Source organism: Lepisma saccharinum, chromosome 8 (genome assembly GCF_977018435.1).
Source record: "Lepisma saccharinum chromosome 8, izLepSacc3.1, whole genome shotgun sequence".
NCBI lineage: Eukaryota > Metazoa > Arthropoda > Insecta > Zygentoma > Lepismatidae > Lepisma > Lepisma saccharinum.
In genome coordinates this window covers 43,277,387-43,303,202 of record NC_139236.1, presented here as the reverse complement: position 1 = coordinate 43,303,202, position 25,816 = coordinate 43,277,387, and the positions used below count along the sequence as shown (strand labels likewise).

The following is a 25,816-nucleotide window of genomic DNA, read 5'->3' as shown; positions in this document are numbered from 1 at the left end:
GTATGAAGACAGAAGCAGAAAATTCAGTGTGTGCGTTAATAAGGACAGAGTTAAGTATGGAAGGCAAACGAAGGAAAGTGTGGATAAAGTGTGATGGGAGTCAGTTTTATTTGAAAAATATGATCAATCGACATGTAGGGACAGTACTGGGTGTGTTTTACTCTGACAGGTAGGAACCGTAGGACAGGTAGGAGGCGCAATTTTCACTGGGCACGTTTTACAGGACACCGTTTGGACCTTTCACATCAAAATATATAGCTTTGAAAACTGTAGAACCATTTATTATCTGGATTAAATGGTAGGATATGAAAACATAACCTGGTTCCTGTATTTTACGTTATTTTCTAATCGACCTAACGCATCTTTTACTTTGGTTTTACTGTTCGAATATTTCGAAAAGTTTCCCGTTGGTAATGTAATGGGGCAGTTGGTAAGACATCGCAAGAGATCGTTGATATCCTTCTTTTTGGTTAAGAACGAAACGCCGTAGGTTCAAACCACACCCTCTCCTCTTTCATTTTATTCTTGTTAGGTGAAAGAGACTTTGATATTTACTGAGTACATCAGATCACTGATACACCCTATGCAATGCACATTTCGAGGAATGCTCCATCTGTTCAGTTTGCTCGATTTTTCTCTTGTGTATACATATCACAAGTTCAATGATATTAGGTTGATTGGCACGATTTAAGGAAAAAAAACCTTTTCCCCCGCTCAGCTATGCGTCATAAGTTACGTTAACACACATTAAGAATAATATACCTACAGTGATGGACAAAAGTAATCATACAGTGGAACTGAAAGGAAGAAAGGACGAATTGCAGCAGCTAGGAAAACAATAAGGAAGTCAAAACTGTTAATGCTTTGCCATGCATGCACCAAACGATATATTGACAACAAAAATAAATATCAGATGCTGCTTGTAGAAAAATAAAATACAATACATTCTCAATACCCGGTTCTTTGGCTGGACAAAAGTATGCATACACCAACATAAAAGTTCACTTTGAAGAAAATAAAGAAACAAATACCATGTCGTCAGAATTTAGTATGCATTCCTCTGTTATGGAGAACAGCTGTAAGTCTCTCTTGCATAGAATGAACAAGAGGCGTGGTTATTTCAGATGTAATATTATGCCACTTATGCAAAATGACCTCTTTCAGTCTATTCTTGCTTGTTATGTCATGTTTTCGGAGTCTGGTTTCCAAATGGCTCCAAAGATGTTCAATGGGGTTAAGGTCGGGGGACTGAGGTGGAGTTTTGAGTGTGTGGGGAGTATTATATAACAACTAAAGGCGGACAATTTCAGCTGTATGTTTAGGGTCGTTGTCCTGCTGGAAGTAAAAATCATTCCCAAGACCCAAATGATCGATACTCTGCTGCAAATTGTTCTTCAGAATATCCAAGTAGACAAATCTATCCATAGTTCCCTCAATAAAGACGAGTTCTCCAGCACCTGAGGCTGACATACAGCCCCAGACCATAACGCCACCACCTCCATGTTTAACTGTGGCCAAGAGATTTCGAGGCTCAAGCTCAGTATTGGGCTTTCTCCACACCAAAATTCTACCATCACTATGGATAATATTAAATTTACTCTCGTCTAAACAACACTTTATCCCAGAAGTACAAATTTTACTCACAAACTCCTTTGCAAATGTTAATCTGGCCTTCTTGTTCTTCTTACTGATTTATGGCTTCCTTCTAGGTACCCTAGCTCTGTACCCTGCTCGGTTGAAAAGCCTTCTAATACTTCTTGAGGACACTTGTTTTCCCAGGTTTTCGTGAACATGTGCCGACACTGCTGACGATGTTAATTTTGGGTTTTTCTTGATCATTCTCAACAGTCCTTGTTTCTCTCTAAGTAAGTTTCTGAGGACGTCCAACCCATTCCCTATTTATCAGCACTTTTGTGTCTTTATATCGTTTGATGACACTTTGCACAGTCGCACGACTTCTCCCAACTATGTCTGTGATTTCAGAATATGATTTCTTATTGTGGTATAATGATATCATAATTCTCCTCTCTTTGATCGTGGTTTCCTTCCCTTTGCGGCTCATTTGACTTCCTGCAGCACGCCAACACCAACCACTTCCTTACCCAGGTGCAACTGCAGTAAACAAATATCTGGCACTGAATGATGGAAACGGTTGTTTCACGAACTTTTTGGGGGGTTTATAACCTGGCGTATGAAACTTATGACCATCCAGAAAGCAGTTTATCTAAGGATTACACACATTTCTCATGACAATTTAAATTCTACGCACACAATTGCTTTGCGTTTCTATTCTTGCCATTCCAATGGAGCATATATGCTACAGACTTGACTTGTTTTTACGGTCTTCTTCGTATAATAACACGTTTCATTCAGAGAGTGCCTTTGTATGAATACTTATGTCCATGACTGTATATGTCATAAATATATATTTGCACTCCGCCCCCCTTCCAGTTACGTTGTCTGAGGGGCGCTGACCAAACACATTCAACCTGTATATTCCCGGGTTCGGTACCGGTGAGGGCACATTGTACAGTAGTTCGAATCCCACTTTAAGCTGTAGGTCCAGTTAAGATTAGACTATGTGTGCAAACGCAACCAGTATATGCTTCCTCGTCTCTTGTTCACCGTAGTGTGCACATGGCATGACCTTCCGGCTCTTTGAGCTTGTATTGCCTCCAATCCCCCTAGCAGAAACCAGGAGTCCACTTCTTTGCTGGTTTGAACATCCATCAATGTTCCATCCCATCCACATCACTGGTGGTTGTGTGGCGGCGAGCGCTACCTTCTCCCTACATTCGGCAATGATATCTTGTCTGCTGCTATCCGCCATTCTCTCCCTTATAATTTGCAATATCTACATCACACCTCCCGCACTCACCTCTTCCCACAGTTCCCCCAGATAAATTCTATATAGGCCACATCTGATCTCCATTGCCCAATGGCGTGCAAACTCTTCCCCAATCTGAACCTTTAAAGACTGTTCCTTCAACGAGTCTCCAGCCCATTGTTCCAATTTCACCAGTACTTAAAAGAACGCGTCGTGGCCCCACTCCCTCCCTGTGCTTTGCCTTATCTCGCAAAACACCATACGTGTAATGTTGGTTCCAAGTAGTTGTTTTATGAATCGCGCTTGGAAACTCGTACCCCCACCACTCGCCTTATAGTTCCGCGCGGTAAAATAGAGTTGCCTTCACCGTGACTTCATATATTGGATCCAGTAACCTCGTGCTGACATAATGGATGTTACGTAAAAGACACTCTACATTGCCCAGTGCATATGAGGCCCTTCCTATCCTGCACCCTATACTCCCCTGACATACTCAGCGTGATAGAACTCGAAATAATTACCTGGGTGTCCATTCAAATTGGCTATGAAGAAAAAGCCAATCGAATGATCAGCTCTTTTCCAAACAATTCAATGGATTAGCACTCGGTGTCAGCACTAACCAAACCAGTGAACAATTCGTATCGGAGATCAAGCCAAAGTATGAGCTTCTATTTCAACGATTTGAACACCTCCTCTGAACAATCCAGATCAAGTTTTCTTTCTCAAACAATTCAAATCACAAAGGTTTTCTTTCTGAACAACCCAGAAACTACTCCTTCATTTGGACTGGACGTGCACTGAGGAGTAGCTAGTCTAGCAGAGATAGATCAATCAATCTCACATTTCGAATTATATTCAAATCACAATACTTATTGTCTTGTTAAAGCCACAGTTCATATGCAACACTTTCTTTTCCACGCGCTTCTCGTCCATCGGTGTGATCGGCGGACACAGCTGACTGGATACCCTAGCTCGCTCGTCTTCCGCCTGACCAGTTTCCAGGTAGAAACGGCCGCCCGAAGGAAAAAGGAAGATTTTTAACTCTAACTCCCTTGCCCCCTCGCCCCCCGTTGCAATGGTTGAAAGCACGCGCTTTCAGGTCCCCTAGTCTATCTCCTATAGGACAGATAGGGGATTGGTTTCTCTTAGATTTTTTGTAAATCCTCTAAAGAATTCAGGGTAAAATTTTTGCAGGACTTATGTTCTCTATTTACACAACCTTTTACACGTTGTACAATATGTATGTATAATATGGGATGTAGTTTTATTATTTATGAAATGGGAACGTGTTATGTGCAGACAATAATGTTATGCTTTTTTTTTTTTTTTTTTTTTTCAAGTATGGAATATATAATGATTAAATTACAAATATGTGCTCGGGCTCTCTCTCACTCTCGTTTTAGTAGTGCTTTATTTAAATATACTACTCTTGGCCTCTAACAGTTATAAATACGGATGTATTTATTTGGGCAAGAGAACGCGCGTTCATATTGCTGTTGGTTTGGTTTATTTTACTTAGCTCTTCTGCCACATTTGGTTATCGCGAAAATGAGGATGAGTGATGATATGATGAAATTGATTAAAGGACCTCATATGAACAATCCAGGCCAGGATTCGAACCCGTGATGAGTGTGCATTCTTGTCCTATGTGTTGTACTCTGCAGTGAATAATGAAATAATTTGGAATGAAAAATGTATCTCAGAACTCAAAAAGCTAAATGAATATTAGTAGTACAGGTGTGCGGGTTCTGCGCCCGAAAATGAGGCTCGGTGAGGCTCGCAGTGTTGCCAACCCCTTACTCGAAAAAATCACCAAGGTTTTTATCTCGGTCTAACCTAATTTAAAGCAAAAAGCTGGCAATACTGCGAATCTCACCGAGCCTCATTTTCTTGCAGTGTTGCCAGCTCGAGCGAGGCGTAGCCTTTTACGGTGTATGTTAACGGTTTGCTCTCGTAAGGCATGAGCCTCATTTTCTCGCAGTGTTGCCAGCTCACCCCAAGAATATTTCACCATGTGATATTTTACAGGCGAAGCTAACCTACAAATGGGAGCTGGCAACACTGGCAACATCAATTGCGGTTCAGTGTTGCCAACTCACCTCAAGGATATTTTACCATGTGATATTTTACAGGCGAAGCTAACTTACAGAGTAGAGTAATCAAGCCGGTTCACCAACCGAAAATGGCGCTCGGTGGCGCTCGCAGTGTTGCTAACTCCTCACTTGAAAAAATCACCAAGGTTTTTGTTTTTGGGTATAACCTAACCTCAAGCAAGGAGCTGGCAACGCTTGAGGCTTTCTCGCAGTGTTGCCAACTCACCCCAAGAATATTTCACCATGTGATATTTTACAAGCGAAGCTAACCTACCAATGGGAGTTGGCAACACTGATTAGTGGAGGTGCACGGGTTCTGCAACATCAATTGGCGATCAGTGTTGCCAACTCACCCCAAGAATATTTCACCATGTGATATTTTACAAGCGAAGCTAACCTACGAATGGGAGTTAGCAACACTGATTAGTGTAATCAGCTCAGTTGAGCGCCATCAATTGGCGATGAGTGTTGCCAACTCACCCCAAGAATATTTCACCATATGATATTTTACAAGCAAAGCTAACCTACGAATGGGAGTTGGCAATACTGACTAGTGGAGGTGTACGGGTTCTGCGCTATTATTTGCGGTTCAGTGTTGCCAACTCACCTCAAGAATATTTCACCATGTGATATTTTACAGGCGAAGCTAACCTACAAATAGAAGTTAACAACACTGGCAACATCAATTGCGGTTCAATGTTGCCAACTCACCTGAAGAATATTTCACCATGTGATATTTTACAGGCGAAGCTAACCTACAAATAGAAGTTGACAACACTGGTAACATCAATTGCGATTCAATGTTGCCAACTCACCTGAAGAATATTTCACCATGTGATATTTTACAGGCGAAGCTAACCTACAAATAGAAGTTGACAACACTGACTAATAGAAGTGGCCAGGGTTGCGTCCGAATCAGCAGCAGATGTCACCTACACTGTTTCATCCGGGACTCAGCCAATCTCTGTTGTCCGAATTTGCGGTAGACGTGGAGTCGGAGGGAGGCGCGACAGATGCACGCTTGAACTCGCTGTGACGCTGCGCTTGGCAGCCATATTCTAACTTTCACTTTGTACAGACAATATTTACTGATTAGAGGATGTAAAACTCTATATTTTAATATTTTATCGATAATACTGAATGCAGAAAACAAATAATGAAATAGCGTGTTATATTTTTAATGTGAGTAGTTAGGTGGAAATCATTGTCATGTTTGTTTGCGCCCCAGAGCGCGGTGGGTGAAGTTCGGGCTGACACCTGGCGGGAAAAGTGACATGCAGATTCGGACGACTTGGACGCGACTTCGAGTGCACGCGAGAGCAACGGGGGAGAACGGGATGGAGCGCTTGCCAATCCGGACACGGCTTTTGTAAACCTCTCTCGGGAACGATGTGCCACACACGCGCGCGCGCGCCTATCGGTAGATTACGTTTCGCGTATTTATTCGTTGTGCTGGCACAGCGTGATGAGTAAATAATGCATTTTCTCATTTTTGAAGTACGAATGCACTTTATCGTAATCTTCCAAGTCCCGGGGACACTAATGTTTGTATATCGTGACTTTTGTAAACCTCTCTCGGGAACGATGTGCCACACACACACACACGTGCACGCGCTGGCGCCTCTTATTATTTCTGTATTATGGCGCAAACACATCTAGAAAAACTACAATTTTGCTCCCTCTCCTCTCTGCGTGTGCTATCAACAATACGTAAGCCTTGGGACGACGAAAATTACACAACGGTGAGCCTCGTCAATACACCTACCCCGCAACATCTGGAGCGTGCAAAATACATAAATAGCGGGTCGCTTGGGTGTATACAATTTGTTTTATTTATATTTTGTTTCAAAGCAAGCGAGATAACCGGAGCATGCAGGCACACAACAGCGAGCTGGGATGGAAGATCATCAGCATATCCGGAGCGTGCAGGTACATAATAGCGAGCTGCTTGGGCGTTAGCGTGGCTTCGCCGGATGCAATACACACGATGCTTAGATTACAACAGGTTGTTAACATTAGCTTTGGGGAAGAATATTCTAGAGAAGATTGTCTCAGAACATTTTCATAGTTTCACACTTCTATTAAATTGGTAGAAAAAATATATTAGTGGGCAATAAAATCTGAAGAAAATTCGTGTCTAGCAAAAATAAGCTAAATAGAATTACACATGCAGACAATATTTATTGTGTTTTTTCTATCTACAATCATATTTTTCTTATATATTTTTTTAAATTTTTTTTATAGAGTTGATTAAAGCATATATTTGAGGAAGACAACACCACCCATATATAAATAAACATACCCCAAAAAAAATGCGCTCCATGAAAAGTTGCCCTGTGTGCGAAAAAACTATATCAAGCGAACATTTTGCAAGACATTGTCGCACCTGCGTGCCAGGCAAGCATTTGGCTGCCACCGAACTGTGTTCCGGATGTAATAAACATATTACAATTGCGTATGCCAAAAAGCATAAGCTTACTTGCCTAAACAAAAATACATCTGGGGTCCAGCCTTCGACCTCCACCAAGAGGAAGGCGGAAGCAGCCTCCATCAATGCACCACTCGCCAAACGCGTCAAGCCTGCGATAAAAGCAGACCAGTCTGCTTTCCAGCGTTCGTTAGAGGACTTTTCTTTTATTTCGGAGGGCTCATGCGACGTGCGTAGCTTTTTAGAGAACGTGCAAGCGCAAATTATTTCCGTCCTCGGCGATGCGCTTGCAACGCACTCCACTAAATTCTACGCATCGCTACGTTGTCGGTACAAGAAGCCGTCTGATGAAATTTACAGCTTCTGCCACAACACCAAGGCGAAGACGTTGCATCTGGCGGATGTCGACAACCTCGAGGATATTTACAACAAGTTTGTCGAGGAGCTGGTGGCAAAGCAGGAGGAACATCAAGCCAAGGGCTCGGGGGGTTCGCTGTGTGGCGAGCCTCACGAACTGCGCGTCAAACTTTGCAAGTTTGTACCTCTCTCCGCCTCCAGCTACGTCCGCTTACCAGAAGCGATTGAGGATAAAAAGGCCGTCCTGAACATTCAGAACAGTGACGCCAAGTGTTTTCTCTGGTCGGTGCTTGCAGCCTTACACCCTGTCGACCGGAAAAAACAACCACGCCGAGTTAACCACTACCTACCCTACGAGCCAGAGCTGGAAGATGCCATGGCTGGGATCGACTACCCGGTGGCGCTTTCGGACATTCGCAAGTTCGAGGCCCGTACACACAACCCTCGGTTGGCCATCAACGTTTACGGCCTCACCGACGAAAATGTGGTGTACCCTATCCGGGTGAGCGACGTAGACGATGATGGTGTGCAAGAAATTCATCTCCTACTCATCAAGAACGAGACCCATCACCACTACACTCTCATCCGTTCCCTCTCTCGGCTTGTTTCAAGCCAGCTGAGCAAAGACAAAACCCACATAGAAGTTTGTCCCAGGTGCTTGTCTAAATTTCGTAATCAAAAACAGCAGGATTATCAACGCATCAGAGGTCCCAACATCGCTGTCGAGAAGCTCGCTAACCACAAGCTCTACTGCAAAGCCAACGAACCGGGGGTGGCAGACTTGCCCAAACCTGGCACCGTGGAGCGTTTCCACATGCACGGTGCCATGGTGGAGCACCCTGCTATCATCATCGCGGATTTCGAGGCCTTCCTCAAACCCCTGTCCACTTGCGACCCCGATCCTGAAGTTTCCTCCACCACCCCTTACCAACTCCACGATGCATCCAGTTTCGCTTACGTTGTGGTGCGACGAGATCAACACATCGCCCCCGAGCCCTATGTGTATCGCGGTCCCGACGCAGCCAAACACTTCCTCGAGAGGATGGTTGACGAGGCCATCGAGATAGGGAAGGTGCTGTTGACCCCCAAGTCTATGCTCCCACTGTCCCCCGACGATCAACGCAGACACGACGAGGCCATCGCTTGCCCTGTCTGCGTCGAGGAGTACACTACCAAAAACCGTTAAGTCCGTCACCACGATCACTTTAACGGTAGGTACGTTGGTCCTTGGTGCAATGATTGCAACCGTATGGCCCGGGACCCACGCTTCATCCCTGTGTTTTTTCACAACGGCTCGGGGTACGACTTTCACCACCTGATCAAACATCTTGGGTACGACGACATGCGAATCAACGTTCTCGCCCAGAACGAGGAGCGTTACATCAGTGTGAGCAAGCGAGTGTCGATCCCAGAATCCGGCTCTACCGTCGAGCTTCGCTTCCTCGATTCCCTGAGGTTCCTCCCGGCCAGCCTCGATGCCCTTGCAGGGAAGCTGAGCAACGAGCAAATGCTCATTACCTCTGCGAATTTTCCAAACTTGGACGCCGGTCTCTTCAGGCGTAAGGGGGTCTACCCCTACGAATACGTCACCGACTCTACCAAGTTTGCGGAGACGTCGCTACCTCCCCAGGCGAAGTTCTACAGTCAGCTACGAGGCTCGAACATCACCGACGAAGAATATCATCACGCCCAGTCCATGTGGCGCGAGCTGGATTGCCAAAATCTCGGAGACTACCACGATGCCTACCTCAGACTTGATGTGACGCTCCTCGCCGACGTGTTCCAGACGTTCCGGGCGACTGCAATGAACATCTACCACCTGGATCCCGCCTACTTCTATAGTCTCCCCGGACTGGCGTGGTCAGCCATGTTTCTGGTGACGAAAATCAAGCTGGAGCTTCTTTCGGACGTGGACATGATGCTGTTTGTGGAACGCGCCGTGCGGGGTGGCATGGTCCAGGTGTCGCAACGGCACGCGCGCGCCAACAACCGTCACATGGCTACTGGCTACGACTCCACCCAGCCGTCGAGCTACATCATGCACACGGACGTGAATAACTTGTACGGGCACTCCATGATGCAGCCGCTCCCCTTTAGAGGGTTCGAGTGGGCTGACCCTTCCAACTTCAACATTAAAGGTTTCGACGATTCGGAACATGGGTTCTTCGCCGAGGTGGACCTTGAGTTCTCCGAGAAGCTGCAGGATTTGTTCTGCGATCTCCCCCCTGCACCCGAGTTCAAGTGTCCACCCGATTCCAACCAGAAGAAGCTCGTCATGGATTTCGAACCCAAGAAGAATTACGTCCTTCACTACCGAAATCTCCGGTGGTTGATACAGCGAGGGGTCACAGTCCACGTAGTTCACCGCATCCTCAAGTTCGAGCATTCTTCATGGTTGCGTCCATATATCGAAGTCAACACTAAACACCGCACCGCAGCCACGTCCGAGCTTGATAAGGATTTCTTCAAGCTCATGAATAATGCGGTGTTTGGCAAGACCATGGAGAATGTACGGAATCGCGTGGACATAAAATTGGTGACGAGGAAAGAGCAATGTCGTCAGCTTGTCGCGAGTCCATTGTTCAAGTCTCGAACAATCTATAACGAGCAGCTGGCTCTGATTCACATGAGGCAAGGTGTGGTGAAACTCACCAAGCCCATCTACGTTGGAGCCACTGTTCTGGATCTGAGCAAGCTCCACATGTTCGAAACATACTACGACATATTACGTCCACACTACGGCCACGACATCTCGCTTCTCTACACGGACACGGACAGCTTGGTGTACCACGTTCGCACAGCCGACGCATACGGGGATATAGCCACAGTTCCAGCTCTTGAAGAGCTCTTCGACACCTCAGGCTATCCCCAGCCGAACCAGTACGGTATCCTGGCCAGCAACAAGAAGGTGCCCGGCAAACTCAAAGATGAGAAGGATGGAGACGTGATTCTCGAGTTTGCAGGTCTTCGCGCCAAGGCCTATACCATCAAAGCCGAGGGCAGCGTTACCAAAAAGGCCAAGGGTGTCGGCAGACAGGTGGTTCGGGAGCATCTCACATTCGAGGACTTCGTGGATTGCCTCAAGACCAGGTCGTCGGTTCTAAGAGCAGAACAGCGCATCCAGAGCGTCGACCATGTGTTGACCACCAACAAAGTGAGGAAGATTGCCCTGGATCCCAACGACGACAAGAGGTGCGTTCTCCAATGTGGAATCCACACACTGCCGTGGGGGCACTATCGCTTAGCAGAAAGCAAAACCTGCAACATATGCCCATCTTCAACAGAAGATTCATAAAACAAAACAAAAAAAAGAAAACAAAAAAAAACAACACTGACTGTTATTACAAAAAACTTTGACCGTATTTTAAATAACCAGCATAATATGAATCTTTTTGGTTTCCGAAAACAAACCAACATGGAGACTGTACACCGCGCGACGACAGATCATGAATTTCTACCTTCCATGTTAACTAAACTCAACGGTCTACTGATCGTTCACCTTAACAGCATTTGGACGAAATTGGATGACGATGTGGGCAAGATGTTTTACGTCTTCAACAACAATTTACATTTCTACGAAATTCCGATTGATGGAAAACTTCAAATTGCCGTGAATCCGGAAAACGTAGGCGAAATCAAAATATCTACCGGCAAGAACATTTTTCGAATCAAGCACGACAAGATGCTTTCTAACATTACGTACGATGTTTCCGCAGGAGATTACCTGTACGTCGAACTCCTCGGAGATTACGACAAACTCATTCCTCTCTTCGTAGAATTACGAATCGTCTATCCTATTATAAATAACCGTTAACCAAAATGCCTAACGATATTTTCGGCAACACTAAGCGTGTAGACCACGCAGAAGAGATTCTCATGTTGGACGTCCGAATTAAAAAGTTGAGGAGCGATTTAATCGCTTTGCAGGAGACCTTAAACAAAAGTTTAGAGTCGGAGATCGCTACGCTCCAAACGCAATGTCTCGACCCTATTCTGAAAATCGATTCCGAACTAAAAACGCTCATAAAAAATTATGTCGACGTACCTTCTTACGACAACGTTCAAAATATACAGTTGAGCGTGGATAAGCTTCAAAATGATTTGGCCAAATTGCAGCAATTTCAATCAAAAAATGAAGATTTGGAAAAATTGAAACTCGAAATCGAAGAACGAACTTCGGCAATCGAAAAGAATTTCTCTGAACTTCAAACCGTCGTGAAGGATATTGATGTAGAACGCTTGCACGTCGTCGTTTCCAAATTACAAGAAGAATTCGCCGGCACGTTGGAAGAAATTAAATCCAAGTTACAGACTTTGGAAGATACCATGACCAACCTACCATCGTCAGACGAACTGCAGGTCATCGGCAAAAGCGTCGCGAACATAAAAATTCAATTGGAGGCTTATCAAGATTTCGAACACATTCAAACCACCATCGCTACGCTTCAGGCATCTCTGGAGTTGATCAACGAAGAAATTAAAAATATTCACGCTGAAGCGAGCGCGTTGACGAGCATACAAGACACGTTGAGCACGGTTCAGCAGAAGATCGAATATTTGGAAAATTTGAACGTCGAATCGAACCTTGCTCATTTTCATCACGTACTAGACAACATACAGGGTGACTTGGAATCGTTACGGACGAGCGTACCTTCGAGCGAAGATTTGGAAAAATTGAAAACGGCGGTGACGGCACTATCCGATTCGAGCGACATCAAAAGTTCGTTGAGCGATCTCGAGAGTAGGGTGGCCAATCTCCCCACCTCCAAAGAATTACACGCTTTGAAAAGGAACATATCACGTATGCTGAAACGACTAGAAACGGAAACGGCGAACGTGGAACAGATTCGAGACGAACTTACTTCGCTGGTGTCGACGCTGCCCACTTCGCAGAGCGTCGCCGACCTTCACACACAGTTTACCGAGATGCGAAGCATCGTGAACGATCTTACCGAGAAGAGCTCGAAATTGAATCAAGTCGAGAACCTTCAGAATATCGTCGTCAACATCAGAGATCAAGTTGGAGTGCTGGAATCCACGCAGGAATCGACGCTGGCCTCTTTCGGTGCCAAATTACAAGAACTCAACGAAAACTACAAGCAGTTGAACGTGGAAGTGAAAATCAAACCGTCATTTTCTACAGTAACGGATACCATCGTCGAACATTTGTTGCCCGTACAAAATACACTGGGGCAGCTTCACAGCAACCTCGTTAGCGTCGATACTAAATTTGCTAAACTGCATTCTCTGCAAGCCATCGAAATCAACAGCGTACCCAATCAACAGAGAATCTCCACGTTCGTCGAAGGTAACAAACTGTACATGTTGCATCCTTATCATCCGTACTACAAGTTTCTCCTCGATGGCACGATTCAGATAAACGAATTTTCGTATTGGTCTCACGGCAGAAAAGCTAGCGTTCCCACCATGACCTTGATATCGAATCGTGGTGTCCAGAAAGCAGGAAACATTCCTCTGGCACGTTGGAACGAAACGCGCAACATATATGAAATACACGAAGACGAAGATCTCACCGTTTTTGACGTGAGTGCCGGCGATAAGCTGATCATTCAAAACACGAGCGAAGTGCCACCCTCTTTGAATCCCATCACGCTGGTGTTTCTCTTCAAACGTAATCTCTAAAAATGTCTAGGCAAGCCATCGTCGAAGAATTGCATAAACCCGCACGCCGCAACTACGAACGTTTGGCGGTGGTGACCAAGGGAATCGATGACCTCTGGCAAAGTGACCTCGTGGAGATGAGTAGCGGCAATCTAAAAAATGTGCATAAATTGAACAAGGGCAACAAGTACCTCCTCACCGTCATAGACACGTTTTCGAAATTCGCATGGGCTCTACCTTTGAAAGCCAAAACAGGAACGTGCGTCACGGAAGCATTCAAGACAATTTTTCGCGAAAGCGACAGACAACCTCGGTTTTTGCAAACAGACAACGGTAAAGAATTTTACAATGTCGTATTCCAAAAGTTTATTCAAAAACATGGCATTCGACATTATTCAACCTTCAGTCACATCAAAGCCAGCATCGTGGAAAGATTTAATCGAACCTTGAAAACACACATGTGGAAACGATTCACGCTTCGAGGAAATTACAAATGGGTCGACATACTGCCGGAACTCGTCGACACCTATAATGATACGGTACACAGAACGATAGGCATGAAGCCAGCTGACGTTACGAAATCTGACGAGCAGCATTTAATTTCTTCAGTTTACTGTCCAAAGTACACTCCCACGACTACCAAGAAATCAAAATTCAAAATTGGAGACCAGGTGAGGATCAGCAAATTCAAACGCACCTTCGAGAAGGGGTTCACAAAAAATTGGAGCACGGAACTTTTTACCGTGGTTCGAGTTTTACCCGGAAACCGTCACACGTATATAATAAAGGACAGTGGCGGTGAAATTTTATTGGGGCGCTTCTACGAGGAGGAACTCTCTAAAACAAAACACCCCGACACGTACCTCATCGAGAAAGTATTGCGTAGGAAAGGCGACAAACTATTGGTGAAATGGCTGGGACTTCCGGAAAAAAGTTGGATCGACGCGAACGAAGTGATCTTGTAAGTACATGGAATGTCGTGAAACGTCTACCGGATTCGGAAAGTCAAACGAGAAAAAAGAACGGCGAGTTGCTTCCCGACAGCATCCGTTGTCTAATCGTAGGCCCTTCAGGGTGTGGGAAAACAACACTGCTCGTGGACAATTTTCTCCTCGCACCGAATTGGTTAGATTGGAAGAACAGGCACCTCTACGTATTTTCGAAAAGTCTCGAACAAGCGAAATACCAGCAACTGATAAAACTGTACGATGGTCTGGACATTGCAACGTTCGCTTCGGAAATAAAACCACTCGACGATTGTCGTGAAAATTCAGTTGTTGTGTTCGACGATGTTATTCTGGAAAATCAAAATGAAATTCGCAATTTTTTCACGCAAGGTCGTCACAAAGGAATAGATTGCTTCTTCCTAGCTCAAACGTTTTCCAAAATTCCAAAACAGTTAGTACGTGACAACGCTAATTTCATATGTTTGTTTCGTCAAGATCACACCAACCTGAAGCACGCGTACGATGACTACGTAGGCGGAGACATGAACTACAATCAATTTTCGGAACGCTGCTGCTCCCACTGTTGGAACAGTGACGATTTCGGATTCGCGACGATCGACATGACGAGGAAACCCAACGATGGAAAATACAGAAACAAAATCAACAACTTTCTAAACGTTGCAACGTTGTGAGCAACAACGTGTATAAATAACGTTATGGCGAAACGAAAAATCGAAGACGAAAATCTCAAGTTGCGAAACTACCTCGCAAAACGCTTCAAAGGTTGGAAATCCGAGAATCGCGGATTCTACGAAGAGAAGAAACGTCAAGATCAACCTGTGATCGATGCCATCAGCGATCTAGGTAAAGAAATTAAAGGCGTCACAGAACAAAATAAAAATTTGATCAACGAACTCGTACCACTTGCAGCTAAAAGTTACACCGTACCCACGCCTATTTCGAGCATTCCTTCAACGCCGTTCGAACTGAAGGACGTACCGCCAGGACGTCGAGCCATAAGCAGCACGTCGTCGTCTTTGGATAAGATCGAGTTGGGACCTTTGGCACGAGACTACCTGAGCACGGGCAAGTTCGACAAGGATGAAGTGTTCGGATTGTATCCCACCATGGAAACCAATGAAGGCGGCGGTGTGGTTTGGAAGATTGGAAAATCGAAAGTTACCTTCGAAGGCAACGACATTAAAGTCAATTTAGGCGATAAGAATAGCTGGAACAGGTATCCGGGTACGGTGGGACTGTGGGAACTTGTTGCCAAAAAGCAGCCGAAAGATTACACCGACGAAGATTACCAGAGTTACAAGGAAATTCTGATCATGACGGACGCCTTGTACCAGAACAACGACGCTACGCAGAATAGGGTGAAATCGAGCAGCGGCGAAAAATACAGGAATCTCATCAAGCCGATATGGAACCAGGTGAAAACAGGCAGCGGCGTCAAACTCTACAACACCCTGCCCAAAGAGTTTGTGTGGGTGGACGACGTGCGCAAGCTCATAGACAGGTTGTTGGTTATTGCAGGAGAGGAGAATGCAGGCAATCGTAATTTCTACAACGAGAAGGTTGGCATCGTGGACATGATCAGCACAAAACTTTCCAACTTCATCGTGAACGACGACAAGGGCATAGGGTACCTCATTAAAATCATCAACACGCTGCCTCCGAGATTCTGGAACGTGGCCGAAGGAAAGGGTCTCGTGAACGACATCATCAACAAGTTACCTTTCGAGATGCATTTACCTGGCTACCAGTACTGCGGACCAGGTACCAAACTCGAGAAAAGATTGGAGAGAGGAGACAAGGGTGTGAATCTGTTGGACGCCGCATGCAAAGATCACGACATCGCTTACAACACCACTCGCTCCGATCTGGATGCACGTCACGAAGCAGACAGAAAGTTAGAGCACGCAGCTTTCGAAAGATTCGTTAGCAGAGACGCTTCGCTGGGAGAAAAAGTTGCAGCACTGGGCACCACCATCGCCATGAACACGAAACAAAAACTTGGATGGGGTGTGTAGAAATAAAAGAATTTCTCTACCGTGAAAAAAATTTCTTCGGTATATAAATAACACTACGTAAAAAAAAAAAAACTCCAATTGTGTTTGCCATTTATAAAATGAGTAAACAATCACTAGACGCCCAAGCATTAAAACAAATGCTAAATTCATCAGTCGAATATGTAAAAATTCAGGAATTAGAAGTGGACAAACCTTACACGATAACTTCCGGTTCAATTGTTTCTACCCAGTATGGCCCCAAGGCGCGTCTGTTGCTCAACGCACAATACAGTCTATTTTTACCAGATCGATACGCTGACATGTTATCCGACGAGAAGCTAGCTATTTTAATCGAGAACAAAACTCGAATCGTGTACAAGGGTACAAAAGAACTTCTTGGTAAAAAAACAAAGCACGTAATAGAATTTGTGTAACGACTCTGCGCGAAGTATATCCTTGAAAAAAAATTACACGGAACAAAAAAAATCTCAGAACATTTATATATAAATAACATACCAAAAAAATTACACAAAAAAAATCTCAGAACATATATATAAATAACATACCGTGAAGATAGCATATAGAGCATCATCATGAAGCCCAAGGGTGTCGTGTACCAGATACCATACTCCAATCTGAAAAATCTAGGTGCCCTCGATGGGTTACTCACCAAGAAACAACGCGAGAAGAAACGTTCTTGCTTGACGAAAGGACACGGAATGAAATTACTTCTCAGCACACCTCAATTGAAACGCTTGCAGCGTTCGCGAAAACAGCAAAAAATCGGAGGTTTCATATTCAGCATCCCAGCCATCCTGGCAGCATTGGGGGGCCGTTGGAAGTTTGGCCGGCGGTAGCGCCGCCATCGCGAAAACCGTCATCGACTCGAAGAAAAACAAGGCAGAATTGGAAGAACAGAAACGTCACAACCTGGCTATGGAGAAGAAGGGGAAAGGTGTGACCAAAAAGCGAAAAAGCAACCTCGATGCTTTGAAGAAATATAAAAAAAAGAAGAAGCCCTGTCCAACTTCGATATTGAATCTCTGATCGAACCGTTGGGAATAAAAAACTTCAGGGGTGTTTTCATGTCCGATTCTCTACCCTCTGCTGTGAAGAAAAAGGAGTATGGCGTGGTCAACCTGGACAGTTACAAAAATCCTGGTACACATTGGATATGCTACCTCAAAATTGACGATAACAATGCATTTGTTTTCGATTCGTTCGGTGGCACACCGCCTGCCAGGTTGGTGAAGTATCTCAGTGTTGCCAACCTCTACTACAATGACAAACGCATCCAGGGTTTCACCGATGTTAACTGCGGCCACCTATGCCTTTCCGTTCTCGCATACATGTCTAAAATAAATAACCCGTCGGTGGAACATTTTCAGAAAGCATTGTGGTACCTAAAACACCATGGGAGTGTTCCATCTCACCAGCGAGACTTCGGTCTTGAAACTCGCGTTGCATGACGACATCATTTATCCTAAATCTATTGCTCTTCGTGCATTCTACAGCATGTACCTGATACCCAATGTCACGGAGCACAATAACAAAATTAGCGTCGGAAACGAACACATCATCGTCACGCCAGGCCAATACAATCTTTCCACTTTGCAAGCTCAATTACCCAAAGGCACGTACTTTTCTCAAAATTCGGTCACGCACAGAGTGGAAATCCTATCGGCGACGGAGACCATAAACCTGGGCACCATGGGAGAACTTTTAGGTTTCGAGAACGACACCAAACTCGAAGCTGGCATCAAACATACGGCAACCAACATTCCTAAATTTCTAGCCATAGAAACTCTAAACGTTCACTGCAACGTGGCGGAAGGCATGATCACTAAATCTTCGGACGGATTACTGGGAAGTCACAAGCAGACAGGAATCATAGCCACATTCAAACCTAGTTCCGAATTCATGGAACCGATCATCTACACACCCTCTTCGCCGATCTATTTTCCAGTATGCCGCAACCGCATAGACGACATAGAGTTGGTGGTGACAAACGAGAAAAAAGACGTGGTGGATTTCGCAGGTGCAACGACCACTGCCATCGTGGAGATCAACGTATAATAAATAACACGCATAGTAAAAATGGAGCAAATCGAAAGTTACGAATTGCAATCTTTCCCTCCCAACCGTCGCACGTTCGCCAATCTCAACGAAGCGAACAGGGAGATCGAATACGACGTGGACGTAGGCGACGGGTTTGTTCATCCTCACAGAGCGGACCTCTATCTTCAATTCGACGTGGTGAAGAAGGAAAGCGGAGACGCGTTTCCCGCAACAGCAAATTTGATACTCGTGGACAACTTCGTGCCTCACCTGTTCTCGCAGGTGGAGGTGAGGAAACACAACACCGTCATAGACAGAATAGATTATCCAGGCATCACGTCGACGGCAGTGGGAACATTGAAATTATCCAAAACTGACGCAGCATACTACCAGGCGGGAGGATTCGAAGCGGGGACCAAAATATCGACTAGAAGTCACACGGTACTCTTTCCCATGCGTCTGCTACCGGGATTCTTCTCGGACTACAAGGAGATCATGTGGAAGGGGGGATTGCGCGTCACGTTTCGAAGAGCAGCCAACGACAACAACGCACTGATGCGATACACCAACTTGAACGCTGACGGCACGCCGATAGCCAACACATTACCCGAAGCGGCCAAGTGCGTCATCCGGAGCATGGAGTTGAGAATGCCGATCGTGGAATACGAAACAAACTACGCCCTCAAGTACAAAGCGGAGATCTTGAAGAGTCCGCAGGTGCCGATTCATTTTCACGGTTACCAGTGCGTGCAGAAGATGGCATCGGGAAGTCACATGGAATTCGACGTGACGACGCAGTTCAACAACATACAGTTCGACATGCCAGATTTCGTCGTAGTGTTCTTTCAAACCGGGCGCGATAACAACCAGGAAAAAGATTCCAGCAAATTCGACGACTGCAAGATCAAAAACATTTATCTCAAAAATGGACGCAACGAAGTGTTCCCGCGCGAGAATTACAACCTCGACATGACCAAAGACGATTATCTCAAACTTTACGAAGCTTACACGGCTTTCAAACGCGTGACCGAGGGAAGCATGGACATGTACTACACCCCCAGTGAATTCAAAACCCGCAGGCCGATGTTCGTCATCAACACATCTAAGAGGAAGCAGGTGGTGGTCAACGATCGAACCAACATCAAGATCGTCTGCGAGTTCAACAGTCCGTTGCCCGAGGACACCGTATGCAGTGTGATCCTGGTCGCCGAGAAGTCCTTCGTCCACGACGTGAAGAACGAGAGGGTCACAGAGCAGTTTTAACATGTTTAACATCTTTTTTCTTGCACAAATAATAAGAGGCGCCAGCGCGTGCACGTGTGTGTGTGTGTGGCACATCGTTCCCGAGAGAGGTTTACAAAAGTCACGATATACAAACATTAGTGTCCCCGGGACTTGGAAGATTACGATAAAGTGCATTCGTACTTCAAAAATGAGAAAATGCATTATTTACTCATCACGCTGTGCCAGCACAACGAATAAATACGCGAAACGTAATCTACCGATAGGCGCGCGCGCGCGTGTGTGGCACATCGTTCCCGAGAGAGGTTTACAAAAGCCGTGTCCGGATTGGCAAGCGCTCCATCCCGTTCTCCCCCGTTGCTCTCGCGTGCACTCGAAGTCGCGTCCAAGTCGTCCGAATCTGCATGTCCCCTTGTAGTACGCCTGTCACTTTTCCCGCCAGGTGTCAGCCCGAACTTCACCCACCGCGCTCTGGGGCGCAAACAAACATGACAATGATTTCCACCTAACTACTCACATTAAAAATATAACACGCTATTTCATTATTTATGTTTTCTGCATTCAGTATTATCGATAAAATATTAAAATATAGAGTTTTACATCCTCTAATCAGTAAATATTGTCTGTACAAAGTGAAAGTTAGAATATGGCTGCCAAGCGCAGCGTCACAGCGAGTTCAAGCGTGCATCTGTCGCGCCTCTCTGCTCTTCCCTCCGACTCCACGTCTACCGCAAATTCGGACAACAGAGATTGGCTGAGTCCCGGATGAAACAGTGTAGGTGACATCTGCTGCTGATTCGGACGCAACCCTGGCCACTTCTATTAGTCAGTGTTGTCAACTTCTATTTGTAGGTTAGCTTCGCCTGTAAAATATCACATGGTGAAATATTCTTCAGGTGAGTTGGCAACATTGAATCGCAATTGATGTTACCAGTGTTGTCAACTTCTATTTGTAGGTTAGCTTCGCCTGTAAAATATCACATGGTGAAATATTCTTCAGGTGAGTTGGCAACATTGAACCGCAATTGATGTTGCCAGTGTTGTTAACTTCTATTTGTAGGTTAGCTTCGCCTGTAAAATATCACATGGTGAAATATTCTTGAGGTGAGTTGGCAACACTGAACCGCAAATAATAGCGCAGAACCCGTACACCTCCACTAGTCAGTATTGCCAACTCCCATTCGTAGGTTAGCTTTGCTTGTAAAATATCATATGGTGAAATATTCTTGGGGTGAGTTGGCAACACTCATCGCCAATTGATGGCGCTCAACTGAGCTGATTACACTAATCAGTGTTGCTAACTCCCATTCGTAGGTTAGCTTCGCTTGTAAAATATCACATGGTGAAATATTCTTGGGGTGAGTTGGCAACACTGATCGCCAATTGATGTTGCAGAACCCGTGCACCTCCACTAATCAGTGTTGCCAACTCCCATTGGTAGGTTAGCTTCGCTTGTAAAATATCACATGGTGAAATATTCTTGGGGTGAGTTGGCAACACTGCGAGAAAGCCTCAAGCGTTGCCAGCTCCTTGCTTGAGGTTAGGTTATACCCAAAAACAAAAACCTTGGTGATTTTTTCAAGTGAGGAGTTAGCAACACTGCGAGCGCCACCGAGCGCCATTTTCGGTTGGTGAACCGGCTTGATTACTCTACTCTGTAAGTTAGCTTCGCCTGTAAAATATCACATGGTAAAATATCCTTGAGGTGAGTTGGCAACACTGAACCGCAATTGATGTTGCCAGTGTTGCCAGCTCCCATTTGTAGGTTAGCTTCGCCTGTAAAATATCACATGGTGAAATATTCTTGGGGTGAGCTGGCAACACTGCGAGAAAATGAGGCTCATGCCTTACGAGAGCAAACCGTTAACATACACCGTAAAAGGCTACGCCTCGCTCGAGCTGGCAACACTGCAAGAAAATGAGGCTCGGTGAGATTCGCAGTATTGCCAGCTTTTTGCTTTAAATTAGGTTAGACCGAGATAAAAACCTTGGTGATTTTTTCGAATAAGGGGTTGGCAACACTGCGAGCCTCACCGAGCCTCATTTTCGGGCGTAGAACCGGGCCACTTATACTACTAATATTATCGAAGAAACTACAAAAAAGTGTGTTTTGTTACCTGTTTTGTTTCTGTGCATAAAGTGTACTTAAAACACCAAATCAACCAACCGTGGGGGAGTGGTTATCACAGCGCGCTACGACACGAGGAATTCCGAGTTCGAACCCCTACCTGGGCGTGGGTGTTCTTTGTGTTTGTCCCTTCATTACGTTTATCGTATCATCTTCGCAATTAACCAAATATGAGAAAAAGCGACGCTAATTAACAAAAATTAAATCAAATCATTGATTGATTGCTTGATTTGGTTTATTTCACTTCGCTTTTCCGCTATTTTTGGCTAATCGCGAAGACGAGACGATAAAATTGATGAAGAGACAAACACAAAGAATACCCCATGGCCAAGCCGAGATTCGAACCAAAATAGTTTTTTATTTTCGAATGTGGGCGGCGTTTACGTGTACTTTTTTTAGTAGAGTAGAGGCGGCGAATGTGGAATGGTCGGCAAAAGTGGAATACCATGATATTTACAACTACATACGTCTACCATCTATCGGGGTAGTTTAGAACCATCAGACAGTATGTACAGATGGCAGCACTGAAGCAACCCCCGCCATCCACTGTGAATGTTTGCTGACAGAGCACAAAAAGCTGTTTTGGAGGGAGCGGACTTTTTTTCGTTACCGTCGTTTTGTACACACAAAGCAAACACAAGGTAAGATTTCTGCAAGTGTTCTATGTGACATTGTTCACCAATGTCGTAGCTAAATAAGCATTGTCAATTAGGTGTCCTGGAAGTTTCCGTTATTATCTAATTTAAGATTAAAAAAGAAAAGTAGTTAGCGGGTAATGTGGAATACGTGAGGGTGGTTAATGTGGAATACTATTCCACATTACCCTATCTTTTTTCAGGCCTTGATACAATTTGTTAAAATCACATTTTTATAGTTTTATGACTTCCTGCATGCAGTTATAAGGTACAGCTAAATGGCAGAGAATGTTTATCATGTTGTGGGGGGGGGGAAGGGTTCAAGACACCCTCAAAATTTTTGCAACTTGTTAATGAGAACATTTTTGGCAAATATTCCCTCGACATTGATCTTATTATGCGGCAGCCATTCCTTCTTCAGCCCTTATTGCTGTTCTTATTACGAAATTAAATTTTCCTAAACCCTTGCAGAAAGAAAATTGAAATTGTACCCATGTTAAGATAGAATAATTACTGTAAATGTATTATGACAAAAAATCCTATATTTCATCTGCATATTTAATGCTCAAAATGGTCTCTTTATATTTTGCAGATTCACAGACCCTCCCAGAATGCCGAAAGGAGGAGTACAGCAGAAGAAGTGGGACCCAGAGAAAATGACGCAGGCAGTGACAGCAGTCAGGCAAAAAGAAATGGGATTTCTGCGTGCCAGCAAAACATATGATGTTCCACGGACCACATTATTTCGATTAGTTAGAGAACATTCTGACAAATCTGCAGATGACGCTGCAAGAATACGTGTAGGTCGAAAGCCAATCTTCTCTCCAGCCATGGAAAATGATCTTGTCAGTTATGTCTTAGAAATGGAATCTCGTTACTATGGACTCACAAAACGTGACATTTGTTCAGTTGCTTATCAATTAGCTGTTCGAAATAATGTGAAGCACCCGTTCTCTGTGGTAAGAGAATGTGCTGGTAAAGACATAAAGATGTAGCGACTCTTCGAAATCCCATTGGAACCTCATTTGCGAGAGTAAATGGCTTCAGTCGCGAAAATGTGGCTAAATGTTTCAACAACTTGGAAGATGCCTACAAGAAGTTCAATTTCCCCCTTGGGCGTGTGTAGATGAGAGTGGACTTACTGTGGCGCAAACCAAGCAGGACAAAATCATTGCATTAAAGGGGAAAAGACAGGTGGGTACTCTGACATCCACTGAGCGAGGATCACTAATAACTGTAGTAACATGTATGAGTGCGGGTGGTTCATTTGTCCCTCCCATGTTAATTTTTCCAAGGAAAAATGAAAATGTTCAACTGATGAAATATGCACCTCCAGGTTCCATCGCAGTGTACCATCCCTCAGGCTGGATTCAACTCTCAATATTCACTAACTGGTTTCGTCACTTCATCAGTAAAGTGAAGCCAAGCAAAGATGACCCAGTACTCCTCATACTTGATGGCCACTACAGCCACACCTGGAATATTGAGGTTATTGACCTAGCTCGGAAAGAATCTGTTGTTATAATTTCTTTGCCACCACACTCGACACATAAGCTACAACCTCTTGATAGAACATTCTTGGGCCCTCTGAAGAGATATTACAACGAGGAGTTGAGATTGTTTCTCCGTAACCATGGGAGAAGAGCAACTCATTTTGACGTAGGAGAACTCTTTTTCCAGAGCTTACCTACGTGCTCAGTCGGGCGAGATTGCTGTTAATGGATTCAAATGCACAGGGATTCATCCCCTGAATCCAAACGTTTTTAGGGACAGTGATTTCATTGGAGCTACCAACACAGCCAGTAATGACGTCTCTCTACCTCCTGATAGTGTTAATCCACAACCATCCACATCTTCGCCAACTGAAAATCCCACACCGCCTGTACAGGAAACAACTTCACCAAGTGAAAAGTCTACAAATGCTGTCTACACTCGCCGATCAACTCAACCCAACCATGCAGTAACACCATGGGATATATCTCCAGTTCCAACTACAAGTAATGCACAATCCAAGAACCACTTCGTCAACTGTACTCACAGGAACACCTTATAAACATTCTCGACAACACTCTCTTCATGAATCAGAAAAGAAGTAGTCAAAGAAAAGCAACTCGTGCAAGAGATGTATCTTCAAAGAATCAAATCAGTGTGAAGGGAAAGGAAAAGATGAAATGGCAAAATCCAGAACGAAGCGTGGCAAGAAGCAGGAAGACATTGCACGTACAACAAGTGAATCGACCATTGAAAGTGATGGAATCACCTCTGATCTTTGTAGTGTGATTGGTGAAAGTGTAGGTCCGAGGAACCCAGACACTGAGTGCTTGTTCTGTGGAGAGAATTGGTCGACTGATGTTCCAGGCAGTAAGTGGATCCAGTGTATATTGTGTGAATTCTGGGTCCATGACCTCTGTAGTGCATCAGAGGGAGATGTGTTTATTTGCGATTTTTGCAAGTAAATATGTAGTTTTTCATTTAACTGCATAACGAATGTCGAATTAACATAAATGAACAGAACAATAAGGCTAAGTGTCAAAGTTGCGTAATCTCTAATTATGAGGGTAATGTGGAATACTGTATTCCACATTATCCCCCCCTTTCATTTTGTTGACATTTCGCACTTTATTCACTAATGTTTTTTTCTTCAAAAGCACATTAATTATTTTAAATATTCTGAGTGTTTTTTTTGAAAAAGGAATGTGTATTGTATTTTTTTGTTGAATTTTCATATCAAAATGTGCACAAATAAAGTAATTATAGTTCAAAACAAAAACGGTATTCCACATTTGCCGCCTCTACTCTACTCGTTCATCATTTTGCAATCTTTTCCTGCTATTGACATTATTTTTTTCTAGGAATACTAGACCCTAAAGGGGGGAGGGGTGTGACCCACACCAACCCCAGGCCCCTTGAGCACGCCACTGACTGCTACCCCAAGTGTCGACGTCACTGCACGTCACTGACTAATAGTCTCTAACAATGTACGTAAACAGACGACTCTTTCCATGTCGCTGAACACCCAGCACAAACACCCAAATTGAAAGAATGTTCTACTACCACTACAATCAAAATCAATGTATACTACTCACCATTGTCAGAAATAATCCGAATAAACGAAGCGTCCAAATGACTGAACATGAATTGACAGTATCAATCCAAGTCAATGAACATTAAAGAAGCACTACAAATCATTGAAAACTGTCGGGAAAAAACTCGGCCAATGAGTATTTTCTTCTCTCGCAAGCACAAATCAGTGGACACCTGCTATGAGCGAGATGAAATCAGGGAATTCTCACTTTCAGAAGCCTCGACCTTCTACACAACTCTTCTCCACGCTCCGACACACTGTTGACGTTGTGAAGTTAGATCATGACCAACCTCAAATCTGCTACCGTTACGTAAATCGAAACCACTAACACGAAGGCCTCGCAATGCACATCCGGTGTGATATAGCTAGTTTCGACCTT

The 25,816-nt window shown here is 44.5% G+C and overlaps 1 protein-coding gene across 4 annotated transcripts in view; it reads right to left on the bottom strand.

Annotated features, from left to right (window-relative positions):
* Positions 1-25,816, bottom strand: part of cyc (basic helix-loop-helix ARNT-like protein cyc) — a 241,675-nt gene that overhangs the window by 153,955 nt on the left and 61,904 nt on the right. Inside the window, exon 1 of one of the 4 annotated variants that reach the window (XM_083126561.1) lies at positions 25,439-25,675. The exons of the other annotated variants lie outside the window; for them this stretch is intronic. The gene's annotated coding sequence lies outside the window, so the exon portion shown is untranslated. Of the gene's footprint in view, positions 1-25,438; positions 25,676-25,816 lie in introns of those variants that run through there. 4 annotated transcript variants of the gene reach the window in all.